This window comes from Geospiza fortis, unplaced genomic scaffold (assembly GCF_000277835.1).
Source record: "Geospiza fortis unplaced genomic scaffold, GeoFor_1.0 scaffold603, whole genome shotgun sequence".
Lineage (NCBI taxonomy): Eukaryota > Metazoa > Chordata > Aves > Passeriformes > Thraupidae > Geospiza > Geospiza fortis.
The window spans coordinates 942,149-963,017 of record NW_005054460.1 but is presented as its reverse complement, the minus strand read 5'-3'; the positions used below and the strand labels follow the sequence as shown (position 1 = coordinate 963,017).

Below are 20,869 nucleotides of genomic sequence, written 5' to 3'. Positions count from 1 at the left end.
GCCGCTCCCTCGCTCCTCAGGCACGTCCCCGCGCCGCTGTTGCCCCTGCCCGCCCGCAGCGCCCAGTTCTCTCCTCTCTCCCTTCTCCTCTCCCCTCTCTCCACTCTCCCGCCTTTCCCGGAGCAGCGGGGGAGGGAGGAGGCCCTTACCCACCGCCCCGCACCGCTGGGCTGTGTCTGGTCAGTGTTCCGGCACAGGGCCGGTGTCACACCGTGTTCCAGGCAGTTCACAGGTGGGTGGCGCTGGGGCCGTGGTGAAACAGTGGCAAACCCACTCAGCAGTGGGTCACCTCGCCGTGCGTGATCGTTCACCGTGTGAAAATGATAAAATGGCAGGGTGAGACGCATTTGGGCGGGGGCTGCCCTTGCTCCACGCAGCTTGTATTGCTCCCGGGCGTTTGCTGTCGAGGGAAGAGTCCCTGCAGCCGTAGGGGTGCGGAGGCAGAGCGGGGGCAGTCGTGGAGGGGTGACTGAAGTGGCTGCTCACCCTCCTGTCTGTGAGCTGCGAGCAGGTGTGGACAGTGGCTGCAGGGTGTGAAGGTTAGTTGAGGTGACCGAGCAGGCTGCGAAATCAACAGCGTAGGCCATGACTGTCCTAAACATGGCTTTGTAGGGGAAGAAGGGAGGCAAAGTTACCAGCATATCCTCTCTGAACAGTCATCCAGTCCAACTCCAGCTCCAGTAATCAGTCAGTGCTTCAAACCTTTAAAAACATAAGCCAAGCCTAGAACAAAATAGTTTAAACTGTACTTAAATACATTTTTAATTTTATTTTTTTAAGAGCAGCTCTTGTTTGTTGCATCTTCTGTTTTCAGATAGGTGGTGGGATCATCTTCCATTTTTCTCCACTCTTTGGAAGTGAAATTTAATTCCTATGTAGCAATGTGACTTCAGAGGTGGAGAGAAAATGAAAAATATTCTGATTGATATAAAAACTAGCAGCATTTTAATTTTGCTTCAGATGCTCTGAGCCTCATATCTCAAAAGATGCATATAATGGGATACCCAAAGCAACACTGTTGTGGGCATTGGGCTTTGTATAGGTAAGCCCCATACAGCTTCCAGCTATCATAATTCCCTGGGAATAGTGTTTATCCAGCATTAAACTGGGGGAAAATAATCAACTTTTTTTTTTTTAAGTGGATTTTTTTATGGTAAAGAAATAAAATAGAATTAATGGACTTTTATGTACTAGGCCTGAAGCAAAGCACTATAATTCTGTTCACATGCCCTTGCTATGTTTTGGTGCATCATTTCCTTTCAAAATATCTGAACATTTTTTAAAAGTGATATGCCACTTGATTGTGTCAGTCTCTCTCTCCCTATCAGATGAAGCATTTGAGAAGTCTTTTGCAACAGAGTGGGTTTGCAGTCAAAAACAATCATTAACATCTTCTCAGAAAATAGTCAATTAAAAAAAAAGTTTTCTTTATTGTAATGGATCATTTTACTTAATTTTTGCAGCGCTCTTCTTTTATTTTCATCACCATTTTTCTTCATCCAAGGATACAGAAGGATGTCATCAGTAAACAGCAAACATGAGAATATAGAGCAAGCATCTTCCCTGTGCACATTGATGTGGGTGTGAGCTGCACAATAGACTGATTAAATCCAGAGGTGGTCATTGTTCATGTTTTTTCATATTTGCTTCTGCATTACCTTGCTGTGGTTTTACATGATTCTGTTCAAATTTCCCTACTTCTCACGTGGATTCTTAAACAACCCACAAAGGCTTTCCTTATGTAGGAGTGCATTCCATACCAATCCCATTCAAGAAGAAAGTGTTTCTTGTTACATGATCTATAACTATACTGGCTCAAGTAATGGCTGTAAAAGGTTTGTTTGTTTTTTTTTTTTTTTTTTTTTTTCTATGACCAGCATATGCAAGATAGTTATGGCAGCACCACTGCAATGATATTTATGAGAGTACACTAAGGAATAAAATAGGAAAGAAGGTTAAGGTACAAGAACAATTTCCCAGAAATAATGCTTTCATGGCTGATAAAAGTAAAGAGTTTATTTACTTGCTGAAATATTTTCAGGAGTTCCTCAGGATTTTTCTTTAACCACCAAGTAAAATGTAAATGTTGCTGCCAGGGCTCTTGTAAAAATAAAATCATTCTATTTTGTCTGAAGACCCCAAATATATAATAATTTGGTTATATACTGTGCTGACTAATTTGTAGTCCTGTCCAGGTTCAACCACTTGAAGCTCTACTGGAGTTGAAATGATGGGTTCTAAAGTGAGTAGTAGAATATCTTAGTCTTTGTTTTCCCTTCTTTTTTCTGTTTCATTTAGCCAACCATTTTTGTGGTATTTTTAGAAAAATATTTTAGACTTTAAAAGATAGACTTGAGTAGTAAAGTTATTAAAAATGAGAGATGAAAAGTAATAGGTAATTTGGCTAGGTGGCTAAATAGACAGTAAATAGAATTTTCTACTACATATTTGTGGAAGTTACTAATACCTATTTCAGTCTTATTTAGACTAGTCTGTGTTACATCAAAAAATTACTGAACACCTGACTGGTCAATGAGACACCACATTTCTGCTGCAGTGTGTTCATCTTTCTCCATATTCTTAGTTTTTTAACCTTGCTTCAGAACGCTTCCATAATGCTTCCTACAAGGAATATAGTTCAGCTTCATTTTCATAGCATTACCCCAATGTATATGGCTTTGATTATCAGGTCTGATTAACTTAATATTAAAGGTTTGGTTTATTTTTACTAAATAAGGCTATAGTACACAAGATTTTGTTAAAGACACGGGTTTATATCAGAACTGTAAAATGTGCTGGCATCTATGGAGAAAAGAGGTGGCCATAGATATTGCAGTGTTGGGGAGATTTCTGCAGAGTCAAGGTCATTGCTGATGGTGACTCACAGGATTTGACCCGAGTGTGTAATGTACTTTGTGGTCTGCTTTGTGAAGTGCTCAGGCTGAGCAGCAGGGAAGGTGTCTATCTGCTGCTGGTGTCCTCTGGTTTAGCAGGAGCCTTCTTGCTGGAAAAGAGATGGTCTGAGAGTAATTGACATTGATTGGTCTTATCCTACAGACTTAATGTTATATTTTCATGTAGGCTAGAATGGAATTTTGATGCATTAGGAATATGCTAAGGACACAGCAGGGAAGAGCTGGATGGCTGAAGAAGTATTAAAGACCGGGATGAAATGCAAGGTTACAGAATGATTAGGTGCTTTGAGACCTATAACCCAATCTAGAAACTTTGACTTTATTGTTAGAAGAGATTGAAGAGGAACCTTGGAATCTTCACAAATCATAGGATGACTATGAGCTGCCAATATAGCTGTTAAAAAAATCAAGTTAGGTCCTGGTCCTCAGATAGAGTAGATCAGATATTTCCAGTCAAACAGGGAGATGTTGATGCCATTGCAAAGAAACTGTATGTGTTCCATTTTGGTTAGTCATGTTCAAGAAATTGAATTCCAGCTGGGATAAGTTAGGTCATACACCACTGGAATTGGAGCATGATTTGGGAACATTGATTGGGAAAAGGGAGGTGAAATGTAAAATGTCTTGTGTTTGTTTCATATCTAGTGTTGAGACCTGGAGGATGTGTGGGCAGGGTGGGAAGAAGAGGAATTAGCTGTTTAAAATAAAGGAAGATGTTGCTACCCACAAACACACACTTATACTCAGTCCATATAATAAATATAAAGTAGAAATTTAAAAACAAATTACACATTGGTGGAATTCTGTAGGAGCTTTTTAATCACAGTAATGAGGATATGATTTAGGTTTACTAAAAGGATTATATGTTGTGGTGTCCATAGTAGTGAAAATCATTTGGTTTTTAAGAACTTTTAATAATTATATAATAAGGAATAGAGGATAGGTATTTAAATGTTTTGAAAGAGACAATTCCATGTCCAGTTTTTCTAATTACACTGCATGGCTTAATACTTTGTTAAGGTCAGAGTGTCAACTTTAGTTGAGTATTCATCTGCCATTTTAAACTGGGGAATTCTACTCTGCAAGGGAGTAGTGTAGTGGCTAAACATAGTGGCTAAATTATAAGCATCTTTTTCTTAAACCATTGCATTTATGTGCTACTAGCTAGGTGTACTAAGGGGTATAGTAAAATAAGAATATATTAGGAGTCATGGTTTGGTGAGGGCTAGCTACACTTAAAACAAATAAAGCAAAAAATAAGACAAAAATAAGACTCTAGTCTCTTATTTTGCTGGATGTAGCTGTGACTCTAGGAAGTGTAATCTGTCTAAATAATGCTAATGTGTGCTATGTTATGTTGTAGGATTTCTGTCACAGCATTAGGCTGTCTTATGGAATGCAATATCCAGAATCATTAACAGTTGTTCAGGATATTACCATTGGAAAATTTTATAACTGGGGAGGAACGAAAATGCCAAGTGCTAAATATGTAAAATAATGAGCAAAAACTTGGGTCCTCTGATTTAGACAGCTAACTTCTGTTTCAGAGCCTTGATGCCAATGATTTATGTGCTACACGCCTAAATATCCAGACTGAAAATGCACAGACTAAGATTCCCTCATCTCCTCACTGCATGACACTCTTGGATCTAGAGATGCACACAAGTGTCTTATTTTTTCAGTTTAAATGTGCTAGTTTAGATTTTGTAATAGATTGTCATGTTTTAAACATATGCTAGAAACCTCTGAAATTTATTTTTAAAGTAACTCAAGAATAACAACAAAACCCACAGTCCATGTGACAGTTATATGTGTCTTACTTGATTCAAAATACAGCATAAAAAATGAAGCATATGGTATTGTGCAGCCTGGGAGGAGACAGCAGATCTCTTTTATTTGAGCCTTTTAGGTACATCTCAGAGCAACTGATTTGAGACATACTGAATTTCATGTTCTTTTTATCTCCATGTAATTATATATTTCAGGAATAAATTAACATTTGCAGGCTCTCATCAAATAACTATTTAGGCTATTTTGAATTTTAATTTAATTTATCAAGCTAAGAAGTACTATAAAAAATTGCAGACAACAATATTGCAAGTTTATTAATTTACTGTGACAATTACCATACCATCATTGTTTATACCCTTTTTTTTTAATCCAATGAAAATTGCATGTGAGTAGAGACCAACAAGGTGGAGAAATATCAAGGTAGTTTTCCTGGACTTTATGTTGCAGTTTTGTTTTCATAACTCTTTCAATGGATGGCATTATTTAAAGATACTTAATGAAATCTTTCTAGAGAAAGTATGTTAATTTCACTGGACAAAGGTAATTTTTTCCCTCTCCCCTTTGTCCACCATTTTTACCTCATTCTGTGTTTTCATCCTGACCTTTTGTTGTCTTTCATATAACCTAAGACCAAATAATTGATCCCTAAGAGTGATCACTGAAGTTCCTGGTTTCCAGTCCTACATTTTTCCAGCCCTTCTGTACTCTTCTATATGCAGAAGCCTCGTCAATACAGACTCATTAAAGGAATCTTTTTCTCATTGAATACATTACAAGAATGTCCCAAGAATGGGACTTTTTTTTTCTGCTTTGTTGCAGATTTCAAGGAACATTTATTATTTAGTCTTTGTAAGATTTAAAGCATACAAAGTTATTAAATAGAAAAAATATATTTATATATATTATATAACTATAATTATGAAATATATATAATAAAATTAATAGAATAATGAAATGGAAGAGATTATAATTTAAATTATAGCAATCTATTAAGTTTGTATCAGCATGCTGTTTTTTCTTGTTGAATTTGGAAATGATGAATGACATATGATACATGCTGACACTGAAGGTAGTAAATAAAACACCCTCCCACTGAATTGAACTGGAGTGCAATGCTGAGCTCTTTCTAAAATGTTCTTTGAAGTCAAGAGGAGTTTCCCCTTCAGAAGAGCAAGTCACTAGACTCATGCCAACTTTTTCAGTCAGGTATTTTATGTGCTGCAGAGTAAGATCTCAAGAACATTGAAGAGAGGAGGCCGAAAAGGCTGATTAGTTGGTTTGTTAGGCGTGCCAAACAGGATGTTAGAAGTTCAGAAGCTGATGAAGTGTAGGTTTGACCTAAACTGAGTCACTGACTTTCAGGTGTTTTATACCATTGGCCTGTAAATACTGGACAGATAACAGGAGCTTTTTAGTTCATAGAGATCTATGCTATACTGAGATTATTAAGTGAATTTAAAATTTTATAATAAAGGTGGAAATATTGTAAAGGATTTGCTTTGCAAATTTGGGAACTAAAAAAATGCAGTTAGTTTTTATTCAGACCTCATATCTGCTTTTTGCTGAGACCCCATTTATGACTTTTCCCACCTCTATCTCCTTCAAAGCCTAAATATGGGCACACTGATGTTCATTTCCTCTCATGCCAGCTCAAGGAGGAGGATTGATTTAAGACACCCCACATGTCATAATTATTTTAAAATTCATGTATTTTGAGATAAGTCTTTTCTCATTACTTTGGCTAGGAGTGAAGATAAGTGAGCTGCCAAAGATCACTCAGATCCCAATTTAATTTCTACTGAAATAAATGGGAATATCTTTTAATAAGACACTTATTTACAATTTGTGGTTCTTCTGTTTTTTAGTTTTGGTAAGGAAATCTCACCTTAGAAGTTTACTGTACCAGCTGGTCAGACATAGAAGTTTTCATAAAGCAGAACATTTACTGCTCCTAATTAATCAAATTTTCTTAACTTTCTGATGTAGTGACTAATAAACAGTATTAACTGTTGTCTCTATAGTGGGTTTTAGGTTGGTTTCTTTTCCACTTAGAAAGAATGCTGAGTACCTGGAATGCTTCAGGGTGGAATGCTGGGTACCTAGGATGAAGTTACTTGTTTTCTCTACATTTTAATGATAGGACTATTTTTTGGTGCTTCTGAGGAATAAGGTAGCTTCAACTCTTGCAGAACCTGTGTTGAAAGATTCACATGTTTATGGAAGTTTGTGTTTGAATTTCAGTTTATAGGTGAATTGCATGCAGTAAGAAACCGCTGCAGTGTAGGCATAGTCCAGAGATGAAGCTGAGTTCTTGTCATCCTTACTTCTTTCACTACATAGATATTTGAGGTGTTTAAACAAGGTGATGGTTCTCTGAAATTTTAGGAACTGAAGGCTATTGAGAATCTTTAATGTGTCAAATATGAAAGAAGTTACGTTTAAAGAAACTGTGGAGAATTTCAGTAAAGTAGTTACTTAGTACTTCAGGCTGTTGAATTATCTTCTATTGTTTAGCTCTCTCATTCATTTAACAAAGGTATATTTTCTGTAGCATCCTTCTTTTCCCCAAAATATATATTTTAAAAGATAGATGAAGTATGAAAAAGATGATGCTGCATGGTATTGTGAACTTGCTGGGCAAAATGTGCCACCTTAAAAGTTTGCTGGTGCACGTGACAATGCAGATGTGGACCTTGACATACAATGTTGTGAAGTACTATGCACTCAGTAAGGCTCATCAATTAATTGATCCTCAGAAAATGCTAGAACAGAAAGATAATAATTTTACATGTGGGAATAAAAATTACACAGAAATTTGTAGGAAAAGGTTCTCTCTGTCTGTCTAATCCATCTATCTTCTGTCACTTGGGAAAACTCATTGGAATTCTGAGAGAAGTTGCTTTCTTGATTGATTTCTTGATTGATCAGAAATTTCTGAGATAAGAGCATGATCAAAATCAGACTTTCATACTGTGCTAACTACCTGTAAAACAAATTCAGCATTTTTGCTTTTCAGCAAAAGGGAAATATTACTGCTGTGTTAATGTACACTTATATAGCCCTTTTGGGGTAGAAATGTCACAATGGTGCACACACTTTAAAATTAAGCAGTGCAGTAGAGATGAAGGATTTTTTCTATTTTGTAATATGTTGATAGGGACATAATATACAATGAATAATAAGAATTTTATTATATAAGGTATTATTAATCAGACACATATTTTATTATCTGGTCTTTTAATCAGTCACTTCAGAGGAAAACTGCTAAGCACATGGTTTACATTTCAGAAAAATATTTCCATGGGCAGTTTTAAGGGTTGCCTTTCAAACTTAAATTATTACAGTTAGAAGTAATCAGCTCATAGCTTTTTTTCCCCTAACTTTTATAACTTAACTGAGTTAGGTATCATGTCAATGGTGAAGATTTTGATTAACATTTGGGACAAAGTTCTAATATTGCAAGAGATGGGAAAGATGCTGCAGGTGATAAGAAGGAAATGATATTTACTGTTGGAGTGTTGTTATAGCCGATATTATTTTTAGATAATTCCCTTGTTAAATGGAGATTTATTTTACAGTTTGGTGTAAATGAATGAAATGTACTCCAATTGTGGCATTACATTTGAATTTATTTGGATTAAATATTCTTATGAGAGTCATTCTCAGCAGCTCTTGTGACAAAAATACAGATTTATTACATGCGGAAACTGCTAAAAGGTGCGCTGGTGAAAAAACTGTGCTGGGTAGACATTTCTTCTTTGTTTGAGTGGGGTTTTTTTGTTCACAGATGTTAGCTGTTTTGTATGGGAATAAAGGTGTTAGTTTATGAGTTTCTTGGAAAAAGAAGTTTAAAGGCTTTGAATGGATGAGATGTGTGAAGTGCCAGAGGACATTGCCGGAATGTTAGGTGAAACCCATAGGGAAATAATTCAACAGCAGCATCTGGAAAGGAACTGTATGTGGCTTTAGGGCTTACTTTTAATGTAAGTAGTTAAGATGAGATTATATAGGTGTTAGTATGTGAGAAATGGAGGAACAAGGTTAGTGATGAAGGTATGTCATGTAGAACACTGGGATTACGGAAAAGATTGAACAGAATCCGCAGCTGATCACATCTGAATTTTTAAAACCCTGGAAACATAATTTGCATTGAACTATATACTAGCTTCATAAAAAGTAAAGTGGTGTACATGAATATTTTATTGGGGAAAGAGAAGAAAGGGTATAGGCCAGTTCATTGGCCTTGGCTCGTCACTTTTGCCAGAATGGGATGAATGAAGATGGTGGAAGGTTAAGCTACTAAGCCAGTTGGCTGTTGACTATGCAGAGAGAAATCAGCTGGTGACTGAGAATTTTCTCTTGTCTCCCGGACATTTTTTGATATTCATTACTTGATTCAATTTCCTAAGCACTCTTGTCTGGTGCCATGTGAGGATACCCTAAGGTAGCTGAGATGGCTTATAGGATTGGCAGGTATTGAATAGGATTTACTGTAGACTCTGCCTTCTGGCTCAGTGGCTAGAGGTCAAGTCAGATGCATCCCAAATGCACAAGGGTGACTGTACTTAGCCATCTGACCTGTGCCCCTGCTGTTTGCTGTGTTGTTGGATAAGCTTTGAACCATTTCTGACAGTGCTGAGAAGTGGCTCCATTCAAGTGGAGAAGTGGCCATGTTTCATTGATGACACCATTTAAGATGCCCTATGATATCCTCCTTTATCTCCAGCTTCCAAAAAGGCACAGATCCTGTGTCCTGCGTGCTCTATTGAGGGAACCTTAAGACATTTGCTGTGAATATACACGTTGACTGCACAGGGATACCTAGGACACCTGTGGACATAGCTGTGCAGATACTTAAAGATTTTTAAAGTCCAGTTGAGTCCTGTCATTAAGAACATTTCAGGGCATTTTGAGCTTAATGAGTGGGATGGCTGCATTGCCATTTAGTCCATAACTACTATTATCCATTGTCGTCATTGGAAAAATCCTTCAGTTGAGTTTATGTGTCACAGTAAAATGAAAGTACAGCTAATATTAGTACTATTAGATATTTATCCCTTTTATTTTTTTGTCCTTAGTTAATACTGGTCTTATTACTAATTTTAAAACTACATAAATTTCTTTCTCATCAGCTGAGCACTTTATTATTCAGAATATGGAGGCTTAGAAAAAAACCAAACAAACTTCCTAAATGTGCAAAGTCTGGAAGTGAAAGCAATAACATTTGGGAATTATCATGATTCATTTTGCCATGACAACCCTTAATCTTCTCAAACAGTCTGAAGTAATATGTTCCCAATTTGATTTTGTCTTTGTCATAGTTCCTCCTGTACCAGTACATTTTCTTCTACTTGTTTCACTTCAATGTGTTCAGGTTTCCATAATATATTTTTTAAATTTCATATAAGGAATTTTTAAAGCTTTTAATTATTTTCAGCAAAATAGGAAGAAAACAATATTATTTAAATATGCTCACATTTGACTAATTTCATAGTGAAAATGGAAGATTTTTAAAACATCATGAATGGTGTCATGTTATAATTTCCTTACCATTATTGGGAAATTATTATGGTAATGCTTTACAGATGTTATTTTTATAAAGAACTTTATAAATCTCAAATTATTCTGAAGAATGAGTTGCCAACAGTGATGAAATAAATAGCCATTAAAATACTGTCATTTTAATCAGTATCTTTTGGAAAGAGAGCTATGGAAAACATAATGGTGGGCCACCTGTACTTAAATTCATGATTTACTTCATCTTTTAGACCCAGCCTTTGGACACAGAAGATGATTTTGATTGCAATAGTAATGGAGAATAGTTGATTTACTTTCAGCTTTTAATTTTAATTCTTAAAGATCTATGCATAGCTCACTTTTATTGAGTTATTTAGAGAGACTTACCTGATAGGGTGGATGGGCAGTATATTCATTCTACCCCCCTCCCCTCCCACTGATATCCCAAAGTATTTTAAAGAGCAAATTACTTGCACATGTTGGATTTGTAATGATGATCATGCCTCTGCTTTTTCAATGTGTGTGGAAAAACACCACTCTTTCTCCCTTCTAGAATTCTGTCTTTAGTCTTGCCTGTAAAACACCATACACACCATAATACTATTACCATAAATAATAGTAAAGGAAAGTGTGGGAGGTTTTGGCTCCAGTGTCATCAGTATGCTGTTGATCTCTGTTCTGTGTATCCTTTTCATCCAGCCCAGATGGCAGAGTATAATTGCTTTTCCAGGCTTTGACCAAGATAGGGATATGGATGAAAGTGAGTTGGCTGTAAATCAGCTTGGTTAATGGAGAAATGCTGCTTGTTAGCCAAGGGAAGCATTTAGGGAAATAGAAAAAGGTAATGTGTACACCATGTCCTGAAAATACATTTTTAATTTTTGCTGAAGTGACTGGCTGTGTTGGCCTCCTGTTAATAATAGAGGTCTCTAGTACCATTTATTATTCATTTCATTGTAACACAAGTCCAACTGTGATTGTCTATGCCTCTGCTACCACCTGATGCTACTAATAGATTCCTTGATCATTATTTTTCAAGTTATCAAAAATTGTCTGTGACTTCAGCACATCTATGTGCTTTTTTAGGTTGCATGAGCTGTTGGCTGTAATTTGGGTATTCAGATCTCTGCTATTCCATGTATTCTACACAGCAACAAATGTTTTTTAGAAGGTGTCAAGTCATCAGTGATAATTCAGAAAGTTCAGTCTCATCCAGGAGACCATTATTTGGCAAATATGGCCTGTCATTTTTGTTGTCAGGTTATGAATGAATTTTTGTAAAATATAGACATGAATATTAAAGAAGGTATTTTTTTTTGTTTTCAAAGGTAGTGAAAAATCTTTGGGCTTGATTTTATCTGTTTGTCCTGTAATGCTGCTTCTTTTTTTTTAAGAGTATGCAACATCATAGCAGAGAATTGGACATGCCTGTTAGACACTCAGTCTCCAGTTCCTGAGATTTCCTTCTTTGAAGAGCAGTCAGAACAGCAGTTTTGTTAGCCTGCCATATGCCTATGGAATTTTCTGACCCACTGGAGCTTGCATTAGGTAAATTTTAAGCCGTGACTACAGGAGATGTCTGTGTGACTCTATACTGACATGTAGTAAGTTGTCCTTGGCCTCATAGTTGGAATGTAGCATGGACTCTTATGATTTTGATGATCAATTTAAAAAGTGTGATGTGTATAATTCACATTTCTTCCCATTGCTTACTAAAGGGAAAAACTTCTGGGGGTCTGTAACTATCTTCACATCAAAATCGCTTCATAGATATTTTCCAGTATACTTTCACTGGCTTTGTTTCTATTAAGTTATAAAAATAACTTAATGCAATGACTTAATTAATAATAAATCTTAAATGTTGATCATTATATGCTTATATTTCCCCATATTTATTTATATTATTTGAAATACTATTAGTAATTGTATTTTATGTAAAACTTACATATGTTTCTTTGTAAATGTTTATATTAATAGATTTTGCTCATGACTGTTACATAAAGTGGGAAATACTGCTTTATTGATTTTCTATCCATCATAGCCTTTACTGTGTCCCTGAGATAACACCACCAGTTATGTTGTGTGCTATCATTTCAACCCCCCAGTTTTGGGGGTTGAAAGCCATATATGAAAACTTAGAAAGCAAGGATTAAATCAGGACTAAAGAATATGGGCTAACAATTCATGGCTTTATATCCTGCTACTCAGAAAAACGCTTGCCTGGCATAGTAGTTCAGTGTAGCTCATCAATTTTGAAAGAAACACTATAACATTTTGTGTAATGGAGAGATCAAGGATAAAATCTAGTTTATGAAGAAACTGAGAAAGTAATAAAGAGATATAGAATAGAATAGAATAGAATAGAATAGAATAGAATAGAATAGCATTGTTGCAAGATCAGTATGGTAACACATATCATTTGTTTGCCTAAAAGTAGTAGTTTCAGAATGCATTCCAAACCCACGACATGCTCAAAAAAACCAGTGAAGAATCTTTAATCTTGCTTACTACTTCTGAACTCTGCACTTCCTCATGGAAGGGGAAAATTAGTAATAACCTAAGAAGGAATTTGAGTTTAGTCTACCCTGTGATATGAAAAGTACAACAGAAGATAAGTTTCACCCTCTCATACATTTAAAAATGTTACATTCATTACATTAATTACATTATTAAATGTTACAATTATTACATTTTATTCTTATGATTTTAAAATAAAAGTGAACATAGACTCCTCCAAATAGTTTTCAAATATATGACTACACTCTCAATTAAACAAAACAGACAGTTCCAGGCTTTCAGTTTATGTGTTGTCATAGTTCAAGCTGATCTATTTGCTTATATGAGGTAAATTGTGTACTGGAGGCAGCTGCAGGTTCTGGTTTCCCATCCATTAAGAAAATTCACTGTAAGCAAAAGAGTAAACTACAAGTCATAGAAAATAATCAGCAGGTGTTTCACCCAAAGTATGTGAGAGTTCTCTGAGCTAATATAAAGGAAAATAGTCTGGGAAGTGAGGAATTCCCCCTGTTCCCTCTCTCAGACTCCTGCAGGCAGAGATTATATTGATTTATTAACTCTGTAGCTCTTTAGGAAATGTGCTGTTTTGTGTTTGTCTGAAAGAAATGTTCTTTCTTAGAGAACGGAGTTCCTTATTTGTTTTGCTGCATCTCATTGCATTTTGCTAAGACCAGGGAAGTACTGTGCTGTGAAATTGGTTTGCAAACTTAGTAACTCTGTGGCAATTGTCTATGTGATAGGTGATTTAGCACGATTGCATATTATGCTTAAGTTTTCCCTTTTATAACCATGATTCTGTTTGTGTATTAGGCAGAGCTCTTTTACTACTAGTTGAATTTTGGTGTATTTTTTCTTATTAAACCCTTGTTTGTTGCTCGAATAAATCATTATTTTTTGGGATTTCTGTCCTAGCATCTGATAGCTGTAGCCTCCAATGGATAAGAAGATAAGAGTTAATATTCAAAACACTAATGTTCAGATGTATTTTATGAGTGCTGCTACTCTAATCTGAAAAGCGTGAGATTTCTGGCCTTCATCCACAAAGCTTATCCTTAGGGTACTAAGCATTAGCAACTTCTATGCTTTGTTTTAGGTGCAACTGATAGGAAGGGTCAAAGAAAGGGAGAAATAGGCTGCATTCTAATCCCAGCCTGTTTGACTTGGGTTAAAGAAATACTTAAGGAGTATATCTCTGAATTGGATGTTAAGGAGCAAGGTTCAGATATTACAATGAACTCTAGAATAAGAAATTTCTCTGTCAGGGAGTAGGGAGGGCCAGCAGCCCCCTAAGGGAGGGACCTGAGGCTGGTAACAGGCAGTGCCGTGGGAGCCAGGTGGGGTGAGAACTGTAGGCCTAAAGGGGTTATCCTAGAAGGTAGGCCCAGAAGGGGTTTGAGCACAAGTCCAGGTCATTGGGTGAGTTTGTGGTGTTAACGGAGGTCCCAGGTTACAGCTGGGAGTTCAGGTCAGTGACTCATGGTCAGGCTTTAGTCCAGTGGTATTAAACAGGGTTGGCCATGCAACCCTGTGCCCATCAGGCAGGTCCACAGTGATGAGAGGGATCCAAGGTCAAACTGCAAAGTCAGTTCATGGGTCTAGGTCTGGATGGATGTGAATACTCTGTTTACAGGGGAGTCATGGGAAAACAAGGAGGAAAGAATTAAATTGGTCTGATTTGCTTCTGGGCTGCTTTTGGGCAGAAGAATAGAGATCATGCCAGTTGCTCCAAAGAGATGCTCTGAAATGATTTAGTATCCTCTTCGTTGGACTGATGCTAGATGAAGTTTCTTAATCTTGGTCTGAATACCTTTGCTAGATCTGCTGTGGCTTTGGAAGACCTATTGTAAAGGATTTTCAAAAGGAATAGTAATTTATAGATTTTTTTTGATTTTTGAAATTTGTAACTATGTCCATGAGTAGTGTAGTTGAGTGTGACTTGAATGTTCTAGTTTCGTGTAAGAATAGTATTCTTAACACAGCAACCATTTTTTTTTGTCTTTTGGGCATTCCTTAGTAATGTCGTTTCTTACCTTTTGATTTGGCAGCTCATCAGAGAACTTGACAGAATTCTTTTTTTCCAAATCTTAATTTCTATTGTCTAAATAAAAGTAATAGTTTTGGGTTTTTTTGTATATTAGTTAATATTATTTGTACTTTATCACTTTTGCCTTTACCATTAAAATCCTCTTTGTAAACAGGATTAGATTAAACAACTGGCCACTCCAGCAACATGAGCATAAGTCTCATAATTCAGTTAAATTCATTTTTGTTTAAAATCATATTTCTTACATTTTCATATTAATTACTTTTTTTGTAAACAACCCTGCAACAATAAGAAGTAGTATACTAGCAGATTGTATTGGAATTTAATAGTTAATGTAAATGACAGTAGAAATATTAGGGCTATAATTTTACCACAGAAATCCTTACAGTGAATTCTCTCCCAGCTCAGACAATCCCCTGATATATGTAAGTCACTACTCTTCCATAAGCTCAAACAAGCCTTCTGACCTCAACAATTATTTGGTTTATTCCAGGTGAGTTAACTCTGCGCTTAACTAATTTTATTCTGTGATGATTTACTTGGGTTTTATATTTTGCCATCCAAAGGACAATCTCCAGTTGATTGAGTTGTTTTTTGAAGTTGGAAGTCCCAATGTTTCTACTCATGAAGTGCCAGGCTACTGTTTTATCTATGACATCTTAGTTTGTAGCCCAGGATCAATTTTGTAATTTCATTTTCTTACTTAGCATCAGAAACAATATGGAGAGTCCTAAGTGTTATCTTGCATATTGCTTTTATTGAAATGCATTGGGGATTTCAATGGAATTTTGTACTCTGCTGTAACTGCTTTGTTTGTGGTATGTCTGTGTTAACATTCAGGTCATGAATGTGGAGTGATATAATAAGAAAACTTCATGTGATGAAAGATTCTCAGGAGTTGAAAGTTTTTGCTAGTCATGGTCCATTCATGGCTACTCTTCTCCCAGTGCTCATGTCGGCAGCATGCAGCAGAAGTTCAAGAATGAATACTCAGTTTATCTTTACTGAGGGATATTCCTCAGGTGCATCCCACTGTTTTTTGAATCTTCTCCATTTTTTCTGTAGTTAAGCTGGGAATTAATATGTTTTATATCTGCCTTCTAGTAATGTGAACTATGTGGGTTTTTAATTTCTTCCTGTTTATTTCCTCTATATCTTGTAAAGTTTAGAGACATCTAAGTGTTCAGAAGATTGACCAGTTTTCTTTGTTCTCCTTCCAGCAATCATATTATTTATCTTAGAGCCTTCTTCCGGTTTTTGGGCATTTTTTCATGTCACTGCAGGTATACATTATGGAGTTATGATGCCACCTCCCTGCTGATTCTTGTTGAAAACTGCTTTCCTGAGTAATTCTTTGTACAAGAATGGACCTACCTTTGTTCAGTGTCCTCTGTGCCAGAACACCACCTTGTGGAAAAGGAAAGGAGAGCTTTATCTTAGAAGGATTGAAAAGACCTGAACCTCCAGATCCTTTTCTTTTACTTTTGTGTTTTTCAGTTACCTTTGAGAAGCTCTGGGTAATATTTGCCATTGCTGTTTCTAGCCTTATGAATGACCTTCATGGAATAAAAATCAGAAGGCTGAAAGAACCTCAGCACCTTAAGTAGAAGTAGTGAAGTAGTGACAGAGCTTAAAAAGCGTGTTTATTTAATCTTTTTGCATTTATTGTTACATTAGGGAGATTATACTGCTTTGATTAAAAGTTACTAGGGTTTTCTGTAAAGAACCTAAATTTGCAGCTATTTATAGTTGAGAGAAAATGTTTCCATACAGAAATTTGGCATTCAATGTCTCAAGCTAAATGGTTTGGTTTTCCTTTTTCTATTTCTTTTAAAAATACTCTTTGGCTGCATTCTGTTTTGAGAGAGGCAATTTTTTGTGGTTTTATATGCTTTTTGTGCTCCCTTGGCAAGGCTTGATACATGGAAAAACAAATTTTCCAGGCTCTTAGTCTTTTATGTCAGCTATTTCCTTTTTGATATTTAAAACATGATACTTTGGTGGTCATTACTTTTTAACAGAGACCCTGTATTATTCAATAAGCAGTCGATCCTAAGTATTTGCCGTTACTACTTTTCATATATTGTTACATGAAAATGGTTCATATAGTTCAATCTAGTAAATATTTTTTCTGAAACAAAATTGTATACCTGACATGTTTAGTGTCTAAAATTGGTACTTGTGTATTTCTACAAAGTTCACAATTTCTCATTCATTTAAAATATGAAAACTGGTTTGCATTTTTCTTTTTATTTCTATTTTCTAATTATTATCTGTAGGGCATTTAATGCCATACTTAAAGGTGTTGAAATTTTTAAAGTTGGTCCCATTGGTTCAGAAAATCATTCCTTTTACCCAAGGGTGTGGTGTACATTTGAAATGCTCCGGTCAGAGTTTGAGGAAATGAGTCCTTCAATTCATGAAGCCCAAGTCTGGTTGAGGTCTGATGCCATCCAGGTAGTAAACAGAGAAGTGTTTAGACTCTGCCTAAGTTCTTACAGACTTCAGTGTGTTCTGTGCTCTTGAAGCTTGACTAGTGAGTGCAGATGGCATTGAGCCTGGCACAGAATATGACTCGTGGCTCAGGTGATTTCTTAAGATGTAATTTAATAATGTCCAGATATTCTGCAAGTGCAGCGCTCTGATCAGAAAACTTCCTAGAAAGTGGAGTCTCCTTTTTCTTCCCAACAGCTTTGCCAAGTATGTATTTCCTTCTCTTTTGGAAGAATGTCCCAACAGCTAGTTACTGAGTATTCATTGACAGGACAGGTGAGATTCCAAGGAGTTCAATCCTCCTTGGATTCAGCTTGGGCCACAGCATCAAAAAATGCTAGAGTCACTTTAGCAGAAGATGGTACACATACTCTTATAGTTTGCAATTAGTTTCTGTGTTCTATCCAGCTGAAATGGACTGTAAAATGTATAAATAGTATACAAATATATAGGGATCTGAACCTAAGTATTCTGCCTGGCTTTGACTTGCTTGTTATCTGAGCTTCAGCAATGCAGCGTAAGAGAAATTATTAGTTATGCTGGGGAGAAGGATGATCAGAACAGAATGTGTGAGATGAATAAGAAACCAGCTGAGGAGGAAATAGGAGATAATCTTGAAAGCAGATTTATTAGACTAGAAAGACATTACTGGTGGAGTTCCTCTTTCTTCTTAGCATCTTTCTTCTATAGCACTACTCTAATTCTTTTTGAGATAATGCATGTTTGTACTAAAATAAGGTAGTGATAGTCCAAAAACTTTCACAAGAAAGTATGAAGGTGCTAATATCTGCTGATAATTGAAGGACAGGAGACATGTTCAGTACAACATTGGATGCCATACAGGAGAAACTGAGTGGCATTGAAGATAGGAGCAATCAATGTACCAGAAACAAAATTAGATGAAATACGATGCAAAACAAGACTCCTCTGGACTCAGAGCCTAGAAGTTTACTCTAAGCTTTTAGTTCACCAGCTTGAAGAGTGTACAGATTTGTTTATAGTACTGCCTTGAGTTTCCAGTATGTGGGAGTCATTCCCTATGTAGTTCTCAGTGTTGTTCTCACTCCTTGAACAGTGAATTCAAGTTGACTAGTGAAGTTGAGTCTGACTAGTGAACAGGAAGGCTATAGAGAAAATCAGGGGCTGAGAGGCTTGGACTATGGTTCAGAGAGATTGTGTATCTGTAATATCACAGACAGAAAATAAAACCCAATACTTGAATGCTTTTCTGCAATATCCCCTCCAAAATTTTGATGCCTATGAACTCCAAGGGCTGTGGACATCACCTGATGTGGCTGTGGGAACTGTTCTGAAAAGACAAGTACAGCTCTTGATTTTCACAAAATTATGCCACAGTAGGCACTAAATAGGATTTACAAGATTTGGCCTAGAAAAAGAACGCTTTTGCTCTCAAAGTTTTATGGACATTTTTCATGCTCTAAATTATGCTTTGGTTCACATAATCTATTTTAGCTCTCTTTTTATTTTCCAGTCACAGTTTCACTCATAGCACAGCTGTGGCATTTGTCTTGCAACAAGAAGGATCTGATAATCATGAAATAACCCAGATTTATGCCTGTAGTGCTGAAGCAGTGCCATATTTGTGAAAATAACTTAAGAGGAACAATATGCAGCAGATGTGAAGGTTTTACCTTCACATTTAAGTAGGTTTATGCTGTCAGTGAGTGTGGCCTTAGCAGGGCCTGACAGAGTTTCAACTTACCAGATGTTCCATGTGATCAAATAGATGCTATACAGCTGTTTCCTATTCTTTTTACTGGGCTCAGATAAATACACAGTAAATGGTCTGAAATATTTATTGTATTTTGGCAAGTCCTGCAGAGAACTGCCCACAGGCACCAAGAATGCAGGGAGAAACCAAAGGTGCTCATGGGCATGCTCATTTTCCATTACTGAGGAGAAATCAGCAGCCATTTGGTTTGAACAGCTCTGATGATACTAGTCAGGGAGGAATAAAAGATGGGGTTTTCCTTTGATTGTGGATGTTGTGAGATTAGTGGCTGTATTTATAGAGTGTCCCCAGTCTGGGTGAGCTGTTACTCCCATGGGCAAGAGCTGTCCCCCTGTGCTGACAGTGTCACCCTTCCAGTGGTGTAAACTCCCAGGAGAGGTGGTGGGGATTGGAGCAGCTGTCCTGCAGGTAGCTCGTGCTAATCCCAGCTCAGGCCTTCAACACAGGAATGGAGAACTGGTTTGGCTTCTGTCCTCAGTGCAATACAGAAAAACAGGGGATTTCCAGAGCTCCTGTGTCTCTCCTGTCCACTCCTGAGCATGGACAGCATGCCCCAAATTAGCCATGGGGTGTGTTTTTAAGGGCACACAGCTTTTGGTTCAATCCAGCCAACTGCTCTGAACTGCTCCAGGACTTATAGGCCCAGTTTACGTTAACTGCCACACATGTCAACTTGATTCAATCACAGAGCAGCTAAATAATAAAAAAGGAAATTTCATTTCCCTTCACCTGCTTTCCTGTTCTCATTTCTCCTTCCTCCCTCTCCAGTTCCCCATGCTCTCCTTAGCCCTTTGACCTTGCTGCCTTCCTTCCCTCCTGTCCCTGTCAGCTTCCTGCCTTTCCAGAGCTGCTCTTACACCTGAAAAATTCTCCTTATTTACTAGAGGCTTTCCTTGTTTGCCTTTAAATCCTTTTTTAAAACCTTTATCTTCAGCAAGAGAAATAATTTTCATTTTTCATTAATAATCTCTTCAACATTTCTTGACTGCTATGTTCTTTTCAGATTTATAGTCAGGTCTTGCAAACGTTTACAGAGAAGTACCTGTTAAGTTAAATTGAGAACATTGAGTTATAAGTTTGGAGGGCTGGATTGTTCATTGGAAAGATTTTTGAAATGGAAATATTTCTCACTGTGAAACTCAATGTTCATTTATGGTTCTATATACATTTTTAATAAACCTTTGTGACCTCAAAGGAGCACTTGAACATTCAGTAACTTCTTATTTTAACTTTTATTCCTTAGGTCAAGGTGTGGAACATGTTCTCACAGATTTTTAAATGTGCTGAGCAAACTTAATGTTGAAAATATGACTTTATACCCAGAATCATATGAAAGGACAAGTACAAGCTGTACCTTTTGATCTTGGTGTTGATCTTAATTATTTTATTTTTCAGTATTGATTTTTATTTCAGGAACCTCAAGCATCTGGACTGCCTGAGTACATAAAGATTGTAGAAGTTGGGCCAAGGGATGGTTTACAAAATGAGAAGGTAACTTTTCTCTTCTTTTTTTTTGACATGGATGTTAGTGTTATTTTCATTGTGTAGAACATGTACATCCTGCTAATTATGTTTCTTTCATTTTGTATTATTAAATATATTTATTTTCATATTGATAACTTACCTTTATATTAGAATGGAAGTGTATTCCTATTTACTCAGCTTTTAGATCATGTAGTTTCTTTCTATACTTGGCTAACTAGCCTTTCTGTTACTCAGCATTTCATTTTACTGGCATTTGTCTTGTCAGTCAATAACATTCTGCTGTGACATAATTGGTAAACACTATGAAACACTGGCTATCTTTGTAACTTGTGTTTCTGCTTCAAGTGTTAAGGT

General features: G+C 36.5%; 1 protein-coding gene across 1 annotated transcript in view; it reads left to right on the top strand.

Annotated features, from left to right (window-relative positions):
- Positions 1–30: 30 nt before the first annotated feature.
- Positions 31–20,869, top strand: part of HMGCLL1 (3-hydroxymethyl-3-methylglutaryl-CoA lyase like 1) — a 71,692-nt gene continuing 50,853 nt past the window's right edge. Inside the window, exons 1-2 of the mRNA XM_014309872.2 lie at positions 31–232; positions 20,444–20,521. The gene's annotated coding sequence lies outside the window, so the exon portion shown is untranslated. The remainder of the gene's footprint in view (positions 233–20,443; positions 20,522–20,869) is intronic.